Raw genomic sequence first — 12,637 nt, forward strand, 5'->3', positions numbered from 1 at the left:
GTAAGTCATTCACAAATATTAAGTCGCAAGATTTCAGTCTGACTAACCTTGGAAGATTACACGAAGACAATGTCCAGATATGCAGACGCACGCATATATCTAGCGTATAAGAAATTTCTTTGCACAAACTGTTGAGTCAAATGCCATTTGTTTTTCACAGCTTCAGGGGGTGCACCGTTCCTAGAAATACTGCAATACCAGGTCGATGCGTGGAGTGGACGGAGCAAGCCCCTATTCCATCTCCCTGCTCCAAAAATCAATTTAATATATGGTCCCCGGGTAGGGGACGTATCAGATATTAAACTGATAAGAACAGATTTTTTTTTTTCTTTTTTTCTTTTTTTTTTTTCCTCTGCAGGGCTACGGCACACAGCTGTTTTATAAATCATCAAAACCAATACTATCCTAAGATTTATTATATACAAAAATGATCTGTTCCAAAATGTTTTCATGTAATCCTGAAAACAGAAAAACAATCTTCTGCACTATTAACCATCCACAAATGGAAACAACAGACAATACAGGTGATTTTAGCTAAAAAGCCAAGAAAAAATTGTGTGGTGTTTTTTTTTTCAAACGATGTAATTTACAGCCACAGAGGACAGAAAGCTGCAGTATGTAGAGAAAGAGAAGAGTTAAACCTATAATCAACATGAGTCCTTGTAGATGGAAGCCTCCGGTTTTTAAAGACTTCTATTGGTCTCTAGTGGACAACAGAGGTAACTGCAGGATTGGAGCCAGAATAGTGTAACTGCAGTTCAAAACGAGATATTTTTTTGATTTCCCATAGAAAATGTGTGTCCAGCCACGTGTCAGTCCAAGTGGCAGGATTTAGTAATTCTGGTAATAGTTAAATGTAAGTCATTCACAAATATTAAGTCGCAAGATTTCAGTCTGACTAACCTTGGAAGATTACACGAAGACAATGTCCAGATATGCAGACGCACGCATATATCTAGCGTATAAGAAATTTCTTTGCACAAACTGTTGAGTCAAATGCCATTTGTTTTTCACAGCTTCAGGGGGTGCACCGTTCCTAGAAATACTGCAATACCAGGTCGATGCGTGGAGTGGACGGAGCAAGCCCCTATTCCATCTCCCTGCTCCAAAAATCAATTTAATATATGGTCCCCGGGTAGGGGACGTATCAGATATTAAACTGATAAGAACAGATACTACACTTGATCTTAGCCAAAAGGCCGAGAAGCGATACCCACATATCGCACGACAGAAACGACTCATTCTGCTTACTGCAACTCTAACTCATGGTTACAATGAAGAACACAGTCGCCTTCTAACAAATGGTAGAGGACAGGTCGATGTTTTACTGACGTTTTACCTCCGAAACATCACAATATAACTATGGTCGGCATGTTTCAGTTTTTAAACGGCGCCACATATATGACGACACTTTAGTTTCTGAAACGCCGGTCAGCGCATGCCGGTTAATGAGATTCAAAATCACGTGGTCGCCTGCAGTCCAATCAGCGGTCGTTGAGACGGAGCGTCTTCAATTCATTTTTATAACTTTCTTGGCGTTATAATTGTTTTCATAATATGATAATTACATACTGTTACATTTTTAATGTTTCTCCTCCCGGTAACTGTATTCCTGTTATGTCTGGGCTTTCCCTAATTGCACAAGCCAACGGTTCTACATATAACATGTACAGTAAGACTGAGAGGGGGCGACCTTGGCACAGACCTCTCATTTGTCTTTCATCCCAGCTTTTTTGGGGGTGACTGGGTGGGGGGATATTGCTCACAGAAAATTCCTAAAAACTCCTATTGATCATTGTTGCTCCCATAGATACATTTCAGTTTACCAGTCATGAGGCTCCAAATTATACCAGGAGTGGGGTTTGAACCCACGAGAGCATGCGCTCATTGGAGCTTAAGTCCAACGCCTTAACCACTCGGCCACCCTGGTGCATATATATTGTGCATGCGTGTTCCTTTAGGAAACAGGAAGATTGGTAGGAGAAAGAAAGGTATTAATCTTGTTTGTTAGGATCATAGCCATAAATGGAGGACTCTTATAAAGTCCATGGATTTTCATTCACACATATTACATGAGGTATCTACTCTTTACACACTAAGGATCCACACTACCAGGGCTACGGCACACAGCTGTTTTATAAATCATCAAAACCAATACTATCCTAAGATTTATTATATACAAAAATGATCTGTTCCAAAATGTTTTCATGTAATCCTGAAAACAGAAAAACAATCTTCTGCACTATTAACCATCCACAAATGGAAACAACAGACAATACAGGTGATTTTAGCTAAAAAGCCAAGAAAAAATTGTGTGGTGTTTTTTTTTTCAAACGATGTAATTTACAGCCACAGAGGACAGAAAGCTGCAGTATGTAGAGAAAGAGAAGAGTTAAACCTATAATCAACATGAGTCCTTGTAGATGGCAGCCTCCGGTTTTTAAAGACTTCTATTGGTCTCTAGTGGACAACAGAGGTAACTGCAGGATTGGAGCCAGAATAGTGTAACTGCAGTTCAAAACGACATATTTTTTTGATTTCCCATAGAAAGTGTGTGTCCAGCCACGTGTCAGTCCAAGTGGCAGGATTTAGTAATTCTGGTAATAGTTAAATGTAAGTCATTCACAAATATTAAGTCGCAAGATTTCAGTCTGACTAACCTTGGAAGATTACACGAAGACAATGTCCAGATATGCAGACGCACGCATATATCTAGCGTATAAGAAATTTCTTTGCACAAACTGTTGAGTCAAATGCCATTTGTTTTTCACAGCTTCAGGGGGTGCACCGTTCCTAGAAATACTGCAATACCAGGTCGATGCGTGGAGTGGACGGAGCAAGCCCCTATTCCATCTCCCTGCTCCAAAAATCAATTTAATATATGGTCCCCGGGTAGGGGACGTATCAGATATTAAACTGATAAGAACAGATTTTTTTTTTCTTTTTTTCTTTTTTTTTTTTCCTCTGCAGGGCTACGGCACACAGCTGTTTTATAAATCATCAAAACCAATACTATCCTAAGATTTATTATATACAAAAATGATCTGTTCCAAAATGTTTTCATGTAATCCTGAAAACAGAAAAACAATCTTCTGCACTATTAACCATCCACAAATGGAAACAACAGACAATACAGGTGATTTTAGCTAAAAAGCCAAGAAAAAATTGTGTGGTGTTTTTTTTTTCAAACGATGTAATTTACAGCCACAGAGGACAGAAAGCTGCAGTATGTAGAGAAAGAGAAGAGTTAAACCTATAATCAACATGAGTCCTTGTAGATGGAAGCCTCCGGTTTTTAAAGACTTCTATTGGTCTCTAGTGGACAACAGAGGTAACTGCAGGATTGGAGCCAGAATAGTGTAACTGCAGTTCAAAACGAGATATTTTTTTGATTTCCCATAGAAAGTGTGTGTCCAGCCACGTGTCAGTCCAAGTGGCAGGATTTAGTAATTGTGGTAATAGTTAAATGTAAGTCATTCACAAATATTAAGTCGCAAGATTTCAGTCTGACTAACCTTGGAAGATTACACGAAGACAATGTCCAGATATGCAGACGCACGCATATATCTAGCGTATAAGAAATTTCTTTGCACAAACTGTTGAGTCAAATGCCATTTGTTTTTCACAGCTTCAGGGGGTGCACCGTTCCTAGAAATACTGCAATACCAGGTCGATGCGTGGAGTGGACGGAGCAAGCCCCTATTCCATCTCCCTGCTCCAAAAATCAATTTAATATATGGTCCCCGGGTAGGGGACGTATCAGATATTAAACTGATAAGAACAGATACTACACTTGATCTTAGCCAAAAGGCCGAGAAGCGATACCCACATATCGCACGACAGAAACGACTCATTCTGCTTACTGCAACTCTAACTCATGGTTACAATGAAGAACACAGTCGCCTTCTAACAAATGGTAGAGGACAGGTCGATGTTTTACTGACGTTTTACCTCCGAAACATCACAATATAACTATGGTCGGCATGTTTCAGTTTTTAAACGGCGCCACATATATGACGACACTTTAGTTTCTGAAACGCCGGTCAGCGCATGCCGGTTAATGAGATTCAAAATCACGTGGTCGCCTGCAGTCCAATCAGCGGTCGTTGAGACGGAGCGTCTTCAATTCATTTTTATAACTTTCTTGGCGTTATAATTGTTTTCATAATATGATAATTACATACTGTTACATTTTTAATGTTTCTCCTCCCGGTAACTGTATTCCTGTTATGTCTGGGCTTTCCCTAATTGCACAAGCCAACGGTTCTACATATAACATGTACAGTAAGACTGAGAGGGGGCGACCTTGGCACAGACCTCTCATTTGTCTTTCATCCCAGCTTTTTGGGGGGTGACTGGGTGGGGGGATATTGCTCACAGCAAATTCCTAAAAACTCCTATTGATCATTGTTGCTCACATAGATACATTTCAGTTTACCAGTCATGAGGCTCCAAATTATACCAGGAGTGGGGTTTGAACCCACGAGAGCATGCGCTCATTGGAGCTTAAGGCCAACGCCTTAACCACTCGGCCACCCTGGTGCATATATATTGTGCATGCGTGTTCCTTTAGGAAACAGGAAGATTGGTAGGAGAAAGAAAGGTATTAATCTTGTTTGTTAGGATCATAGCCATAAATGGAGGACTCTTATAAAGTCCATGGATTTTCATTCACACATATTACATGAGGTATCTACTCTTTACACACTAAGGATCCACACTACCAGGGCTACGGCACACAGCTGTTTTATAAATCATCAAAACCAATACTATCCTAAGATTTATTATATACAAAAATGATCTGTTCCAAAATGTTTTCATGTAATCCTGAAAACAGAAAAACAATCTTCTGCACTATTAACCATCCACAAATGGAAACAACAGACAATACAGGTGATTTTAGCTAAAAAGCCAAGAAAAAATTGTGTGGTGTTTTTTTTTTCAAACGATGTAATTTACAGCCACAGAGGACAGAAAGCTGCAGTATGTAGAGAAAGAGAAGAGTTAAACCTATAATCAACATGAGTCCTTGTAGATGGCAGCCTCCGGTTTTTAAAGACTTCTATTGGTCTCTAGTGGACAACAGAGGTAACTGCAGGATTGGAGCCAGAATAGTGTAACTGCAGTTCAAAACGACATATTTTTTTGATTTCCCATAGAAAGTGTGTGTCCAGCCACGTGTCAGTCCAAGTGGCAGGATTTAGTAATTCTGGTAATAGTTAAATGTAAGTCATTCACAAATATTAAGTCGCAAGATTTCAGTCTGACTAACCTTGGAAGATTACACGAAGACAATGTCCAGATATGCAGACGCACGCATATATCTAGCGTATAAGAAATTTCTTTGCACAAACTGTTGAGTCAAATGCCATTTGTTTTTCACAGCTTCAGGGGGTGCACCGTTCCTAGAAATACTGCAATACCAGGTCGATGCGTGGAGTGGACGGAGCAAGCCCCTATTCCATCTCCCTGCTCCAAAAATCAATTTAATATATGGTCCCCGGGTAGGGGACGTATCAGATATTAAACTGATAAGAACAGATTTTTTTTTTTTTCTTTTTTTCTTTTTTTTTTTTCCTCTGCAGGGCTACGGCACACAGCTGTTTTATAAATCATCAAAACCAATACTATCCTAAGATTTATTATATACAAAAATGATCTGTTCCAAAATGTTTTCATGTAATCCTGAAAACAGAAAAACAATCTTCTGCACTATTAACCATCCACAAATGGAAACAACAGACAATACAGGTGATTTTAGCTAAAAAGCCAAGAAAAAATTGTGTGGTGTTTTTTTTTTCAAACGATGTAATTTACAGCCACAGAGGACAGAAAGCTGCAGTATGTAGAGAAAGAGAAGAGTTAAACCTATAATCAACATGAGTCCTTGTAGATGGAAGCCTCCGGTTTTTAAAGACTTCTATTGGTCTCTAGTGGACAACAGAGGTAACTGCAGGATTGGAGCCAGAATAGTGTAACTGCAGTTCAAAACGAGATATTTTTTTGATTTCCCATAGAAAATGTGTGTCCAGCCACGTGTCAGTCCAAGTGGCAGGATTTAGTAATTCTGGTAATAGTTAAATGTAAGTCATTCACAAATATTAAGTCGCAAGATTTCAGTCTGACTAACCTTGGAAGATTACACGAAGACAATGTCCAGATATGCAGACGCACGCATATATCTAGCGTATAAGAAATTTCTTTGCACAAACTGTTGAGTCAAATGCCATTTGTTTTTCACAGCTTCAGGGGGTGCACCGTTCCTAGAAATACTGCAATACCAGGTCGATGCGTGGAGTGGACGGAGCAAGCCCCTATTCCATCTCCCTGCTCCAAAAATCAATTTAATATATGGTCCCCGGGTAGGGGACGTATCAGATATTAAACTGATAAGAACAGATACTACACTTGATCTTAGCCAAAAGGCCGAGAAGCGATACCCACATATCGCACGACAGAAACGACTCATTCTGCTTACTGCAACTCTAACTCATGGTTACAATGAAGAACACAGTCGCCTTCTAACAAATGGTAGAGGACAGGTCGATGTTTTACTGACGTTTTACCTCCGAAACATCACAATATAACTATGGTCGGCATGTTTCAGTTTTTAAACGGCGCCACATATATGACGACACTTTAGTTTCTGAAACGCCGGTCAGCGCATGCCGGTTAATGAGATTCAAAATCACGTGGTCGCCTGCAGTCCAATCAGCGGTCGTTGAGACGGAGCGTCTTCAATTCATTTTTATAACTTTCTTGGCGTTATAATTGTTTTCATAATATGATAATTACATACTGTTACATTTTTAATGTTTCTCCTCCCGGTAACTGTATTCCTGTTATGTCTGGGCTTTCCCTAATTGCACAAGCCAACGGTTCTACATATAACATGTACAGTAAGACTGAGAGGGGGCGACCTTGGCACAGACCTCTCATTTGTCTTTCATCCCAGCTTTTTTGGGGGTGACTGGGTGGGGGGATATTGCTCACAGAAAATTCCTAAAAACTCCTATTGATCATTGTTGCTCCCATAGATACATTTCAGTTTACCAGTCATGAGGCTCCAAATTATACCAGGAGTGGGGTTTGAACCCACGAGAGCATGCGCTCATTGGAGCTTAAGTCCAACGCCTTAACCACTCGGCCACCCTGGTGCATATATATTGTGCATGCGTGTTCCTTTAGGAAACAGGAAGATTGGTAGGAGAAAGAAAGGTATTAATCTTGTTTGTTAGGATCATAGCCATAAATGGAGGACTCTTATAAAGTCCATGGATTTTCATTCACACATATTACATGAGGTATCTACTCTTTACACACTAAGGATCCACACTACCAGGGCTACGGCACACAGCTGTTTTATAAATCATCAAAACCAATACTATCCTAAGATTTATTATATACAAAAATGATCTGTTCCAAAATGTTTTCATGTAATCCTGAAAACAGAAAAACAATCTTCTGCACTATTAACCATCCACAAATGGAAACAACAGACAATACAGGTGATTTTAGCTAAAAAGCCAAGAAAAAATTGTGTGGTGTTTTTTTTTTCAAACGATGTAATTTACAGCCACAGAGGACAGAAAGCTGCAGTATGTAGAGAAAGAGAAGAGTTAAACCTATAATCAACATGAGTCCTTGTAGATGGCAGCCTCCGGTTTTTAAAGACTTCTATTGGTCTCTAGTGGACAACAGAGGTAACTGCAGGATTGGAGCCAGAATAGTGTAACTGCAGTTCAAAACGACATATTTTTTTGATTTCCCATAGAAAGTGTGTGTCCAGCCACGTGTCAGTCCAAGTGGCAGGATTTAGTAATTCTGGTAATAGTTAAATGTAAGTCATTCACAAATATTAAGTCGCAAGATTTCAGTCTGACTAACCTTGGAAGATTACACGAAGACAATGTCCAGATATGCAGACGCACGCATATATCTAGCGTATAAGAAATTTCTTTGCACAAACTGTTGAGTCAAATGCCATTTGTTTTTCACAGCTTCAGGGGGTGCACCGTTCCTAGAAATACTGCAATACCAGGTCGATGCGTGGAGTGGACGGAGCAAGCCCCTATTCCATCTCCCTGCTCCAAAAATCAATTTAATATATGGTCCCCGGGTAGGGGACGTATCAGATATTAAACTGATAAGAACAGATTTTTTTTTTCTTTTTTTCTTTTTTTTTTTTCCTCTGCAGGGCTACGGCACACAGCTGTTTTATAAATCATCAAAACCAATACTATCCTAAGATTTATTATATACAAAAATGATCTGTTCCAAAATGTTTTCATGTAATCCTGAAAACAGAAAAACAATCTTCTGCACTATTAACCATCCACAAATGGAAACAACAGACAATACAGGTGATTTTAGCTAAAAAGCCAAGAAAAAATTGTGTGGTGTTTTTTTTTTCAAACGATGTAATTTACAGCCACAGAGGACAGAAAGCTGCAGTATGTAGAGAAAGAGAAGAGTTAAACCTATAATCAACATGAGTCCTTGTAGATGGAAGCCTCCGGTTTTTAAAGACTTCTATTGGTCTCTAGTGGACAACAGAGGTAACTGCAGGATTGGAGCCAGAATAGTGTAACTGCAGTTCAAAACGAGATATTTTTTTGATTTCCCATAGAAAGTGTGTGTCCAGCCACGTGTCAGTCCAAGTGGCAGGATTTAGTAATTCTGGTAATAGTTAAATGTAAGTCATTCACAAATATTAAGTCGCAAGATTTCAGTCTGACTAACCTTGGAAGATTACACGAAGACAATGTCCAGATATGCAGACGCACGCATATATCTAGCGTATAAGAAATTTCTTTGCACAAACTGTTGAGTCAAATGCCATTTGTTTTTCACAGCTTCAGGGGGTGCACCGTTCCTAGAAATACTGCAATACCAGGTCGATGCGTGGAGTGGACGGAGCAAGCCCCTATTCCATCTCCCTGCTCCAAAAATCAATTTAATATATGGTCCCCGGGTAGGGGACGTATCAGATATTAAACTGATAAGAACAGATACTACACTTGATCTTAGCCAAAAGGCCGAGAAGCGATACCCACATATCGCACGACAGAAACGACTCATTCTGCTTACTGCAACTCTAACTCATGGTTACAATGAAGAACACAGTCGCCTTCTAACAAATGGTAGAGGACAGGTCGATGTTTTACTGACGTTTTACCTCCGAAACATCACAATATAACTATGGTCGGCATGTTTCAGTTTTTAAACGGCGCCACATATATGACGACACTTTAGTTTCTGAAACGCCGGTCAGCGCATGCCGGTTAATGAGATTCAAAATCACGTGGTCGCCTGCAGTCCAATCAGCGGTCGTTGAGACGGAGCGTCTTCAATTCATTTTTATAACTTTCTTGGCGTTATAATTGTTTTCATAATATGATAATTACATACTGTTACATTTTTAATGTTTCTCCTCCCGGTAACTGTATTCCTGTTATGTCTGGGCTTTCCCTAATTGCACAAGCCAACGGTTCTACATATAACATGTACAGTAAGACTGAGAGGGGGCGACCTTGGCACAGACCTCTCATTTGTCTTTCATCCCAGCTTTTTGGGGGGTGACTGGGTGGGGGGATATTGCTCACAGCAAATTCCTAAAAACTCCTATTGATCATTGTTGCTCCCATAGATACATTTCAGTTTACCAGTCATGAGGCTCCAAATTATACCAGGAGTGGGGTTTGAACCCACGAGAGCATGCGCTCATTGGAGCTTAAGGCCAACGCCTTAACCACTCGGCCACCCTGGTGCATATATATTGTGCATGCGTGTTCCTTTAGGAAACAGGAAGATTGGTAGGAGAAAGAAAGGTATTAATCTTGTTTGTTAGGATCATAGCCATAAATGGAGGACTCTTATAAAGTCCATGGATTTTCATTCACACATATTACATGAGGTATCTACTCTTTACACACTAAGGATCCACACTACCAGGGCTACGGCACACAGCTGTTTTATAAATCATCAAAACCAATACTATCCTAAGATTTATTATATACAAAAATGATCTGTTCCAAAATGTTTTCATGTAATCCTGAAAACAGAAAAACAATCTTCTGCACTATTAACCATCCACAAATGGAAACAACAGACAATACAGGTGATTTTAGCTAAAAAGCCAAGAAAAAATTGTGTGGTGTTTTTTTTTTCAAACGATGTAATTTACAGCCACAGAGGACAGAAAGCTGCAGTATGTAGAGAAAGAGAAGAGTTAAACCTATAATCAACATGAGTCCTTGTAGATGGCAGCCTCCGGTTTTTAAAGACTTCTATTGGTCTCTAGTGGACAACAGAGGTAACTGCAGGATTGGAGCCAGAATAGTGTAACTGCAGTTCAAAACGACATATTTTTTTGATTTCCCATAGAAAGTGTGTGTCCAGCCACGTGTCAGTCCAAGTGGCAGGATTTAGTAATTCTGGTAATAGTTAAATGTAAGTCATTCACAAATATTAAGTCGCAAGATTTCAGTCTGACTAACCTTGGAAGATTACACGAAGACAATGTCCAGATATGCAGACGCACGCATATATCTAGCGTATAAGAAATTTCTTTGCACAAACTGTTGAGTCAAATGCCATTTGTTTTTCACAGCTTCAGGGGGTGCACCGTTCCTAGAAATACTGCAATACCAGGTCGATGCGTGGAGTGGACGGAGCAAGCCCCTATTCCATCTCCCTGCTCCAAAAATCAATTTAATATATGGTCCCCGGGTAGGGGACGTATCAGATATTAAACTGATAAGAACAGATTTTTTTTTTTTCTTTTTTTTTTTTCCTCTGCAGGGCTACGGCACACAGCTGTTTTATAAATCATCAAAACCAATACTATCCTAAGATTTATTATATACAAAAATGATCTGTTCCAAAATGTTTTCATGTAATCCTGAAAACAGAAAAACAATCTTCTGCACTATTAACCATCCACAAATGGAAACAACAGACAATACAGGTGATTTTAGCTAAAAAGCCAAGAAAAAATTGTGTGGTGTTTTTTTTTTCAAACGATGTAATTTACAGCCACAGAGGACAGAAAGCTGCAGTATGTAGAGAAAGAGAAGAGTTAAACCTATAATCAACATGAGTCCTTGTAGATGGAAGCCTCCGGTTTTTAAAGACTTCTATTGGTCTCTAGTGGACAACAGAGGTAACTGCAGGATTGGAGCCAGAATAGTGTAACTGCAGTTGAAAACGACATATTTTTTTGATTTCCCATAGAAAATGTGTGTCCAGCCACGTGTCAGTCCAAGTGGCAGGATTTAGTAATTCTGGTAATAGTTAAATGTAAGTCATTCACAAATATTAAGTCGCAAGATTTCAGTCTGACTAACCTTGGAAGATTACACGAAGACAATGTCCAGATATGCAGACGCACGCATATATCTAGCGTATAAGAAATTTCTTTGCACAAACTGTTGAGTCAAATGCCATTTGTTTTTCACAGCTTCAGGGGGTGCACCGTTCCTAGAAATACTGCAATACCAGGTCGATGCGTGGAGTGGACGGAGCAAGCCCCTATTCCATCTCCCTGCTCCAAAAATCAATTTAATATATGGTCCCCGGGTAGGGGACGTATCAGATATTAAACTGATAAGAACAGATTTTTTTTTTTCCTTTTTTATTTTTACTTACAACACCATCTTACATTTCCATTTGCTCAACATTCCATTGAATACTTTTCATATTTCACAAAAACATCTTTTACATCATTCATAATAATCCTTCCACCTGTCCTTAATCGTGTCTATTCCCCATCTTTGTAATTCATGCCGATATATCCCCTCAAATTCCCTCTCTATATCCTTTATTGTTCCCATCTCTTTCCATTCATACCCCCCCCTTATATACCCCTGTCTTGCCCTCCATATCTTAAGTTTTGTAATTGATAACAACATACAACGTATTTTATTTTCCTCCTTCTTTTCATCCTTTGGCCTAAGATAAGTTATTTCCTCATATGTCAAAGCCTCTAGTCCCTTATACCTCCTCTTCATTCCAGCCCATACCTTTTTTGCATATTTGCACCCCCATAGGACGTGTTCAATCGTTTCTTCCTCTATGCAATTATCCCTCGGACATTCTTTTAACTTCCCCAAATTATGTGCGTACATCGTAGTCCTTACAGGTAATTTCCTATGTAGGTGCATCCAATTAAAATCTTTCAAAACATTCTTATAACTCTTATCCTGTGCGTATTCCCAAACTTCCGAACTCACTATCCCCTGGTTGTAGTTAGCATTCCTCACCAGTTTTTTATACAGAAGTTTATGATTTTGTATTGTATCCACTTCCCTGCACTCTATATGTCTCTTTCCCCACTTAACCATCCTCTGAAAGTATTCTGGTCTTGTCTCTGCCTTCGGCCCCTGATTTTCCCACCCAATTAAAAACCGGTATGGAATAGCTAACCAGAACCATAACAATATCTGACATTTATGAATATATGGCTTCTTTAACAGCGTACACACATTTGCATAAAAAATCGTATCTAACTTTAACGGAATGTTCGGTACCCCTTTTCCCCCATCGGCAACCTCCTGATACATTTGTACTCTCTTTACGTACTCGTAACCTCCCCATATAAAGTTAAATATTCCCCTCATTATTTGTGCTCTAAATA

At 39.4% G+C, this 12,637-nt stretch overlaps 9 non-coding genes and 5 pseudogenes across 9 annotated transcripts; all 14 read right to left on the minus strand.

Annotated features, from left to right (window-relative positions):
- Positions 1-164: 164 nt before the first annotated feature.
- On the minus strand, positions 165-377 carry LOC146692015 (U2 spliceosomal RNA; annotated as a pseudogene).
- Positions 378-1,020: 643 nt separating this feature from the next.
- LOC146692016 (U2 spliceosomal RNA) lies at positions 1,021-1,211 on the minus strand. Its single transcript, XR_014915443.1, has one exon. It is a non-coding gene; the product is annotated as a U2 spliceosomal RNA (small nuclear RNA).
- A 636-nt stretch (positions 1,212-1,847) lies between these two features.
- On the minus strand, positions 1,848-1,930 carry trnal-uaa (transfer RNA leucine (anticodon UAA)). The gene has a single exon. It is a non-coding gene; the product is annotated as a tRNA-Leu (tRNA).
- An 847-nt stretch (positions 1,931-2,777) lies between these two features.
- Positions 2,778-2,989, minus strand: LOC146692018 (U2 spliceosomal RNA; annotated as a pseudogene).
- A 643-nt stretch (positions 2,990-3,632) lies between these two features.
- Positions 3,633-3,823, minus strand: LOC146692019 (U2 spliceosomal RNA). The gene has a single exon (XR_014915444.1). It is a non-coding gene; the product is annotated as a U2 spliceosomal RNA (small nuclear RNA).
- Positions 3,824-4,459: 636 nt separating this feature from the next.
- trnal-uaa (transfer RNA leucine (anticodon UAA)) lies at positions 4,460-4,542 on the minus strand. The gene has a single exon. It is a non-coding gene; the product is annotated as a tRNA-Leu (tRNA).
- An 847-nt stretch (positions 4,543-5,389) lies between these two features.
- LOC146692021 (U2 spliceosomal RNA) lies at positions 5,390-5,604 on the minus strand (annotated as a pseudogene).
- A 643-nt stretch (positions 5,605-6,247) lies between these two features.
- Positions 6,248-6,438, minus strand: LOC146692022 (U2 spliceosomal RNA). The gene has a single exon (XR_014915445.1). It is a non-coding gene; the product is annotated as a U2 spliceosomal RNA (small nuclear RNA).
- Positions 6,439-7,074: 636 nt separating this feature from the next.
- On the minus strand, positions 7,075-7,157 carry trnal-uaa (transfer RNA leucine (anticodon UAA)). The gene has a single exon. It is a non-coding gene; the product is annotated as a tRNA-Leu (tRNA).
- Positions 7,158-8,004: 847 nt separating this feature from the next.
- Positions 8,005-8,216, minus strand: LOC146692024 (U2 spliceosomal RNA; annotated as a pseudogene).
- A 643-nt stretch (positions 8,217-8,859) lies between these two features.
- On the minus strand, positions 8,860-9,050 carry LOC146692025 (U2 spliceosomal RNA). The gene has a single exon (XR_014915446.1). It is a non-coding gene; the product is annotated as a U2 spliceosomal RNA (small nuclear RNA).
- Positions 9,051-9,686: 636 nt separating this feature from the next.
- trnal-uaa (transfer RNA leucine (anticodon UAA)) lies at positions 9,687-9,769 on the minus strand. The gene has a single exon. It is a non-coding gene; the product is annotated as a tRNA-Leu (tRNA).
- An 847-nt stretch (positions 9,770-10,616) lies between these two features.
- On the minus strand, positions 10,617-10,822 carry LOC146692027 (U2 spliceosomal RNA; annotated as a pseudogene).
- Positions 10,823-11,465: 643 nt separating this feature from the next.
- LOC146692028 (U2 spliceosomal RNA) lies at positions 11,466-11,657 on the minus strand. The gene has a single exon (XR_014915396.1). It is a non-coding gene; the product is annotated as a U2 spliceosomal RNA (small nuclear RNA).
- Positions 11,658-12,637: the final 980 nt, after the last annotated feature.

This window comes from Copadichromis virginalis, linkage group LG15 (genome assembly GCF_057382275.1).
Source record: "Copadichromis virginalis isolate Kocher_CV1m ecotype Utaka linkage group LG15, C_Virginalis_male_GT1.1, whole genome shotgun sequence".
NCBI lineage: Eukaryota > Metazoa > Chordata > Actinopteri > Cichliformes > Cichlidae > Copadichromis > Copadichromis virginalis.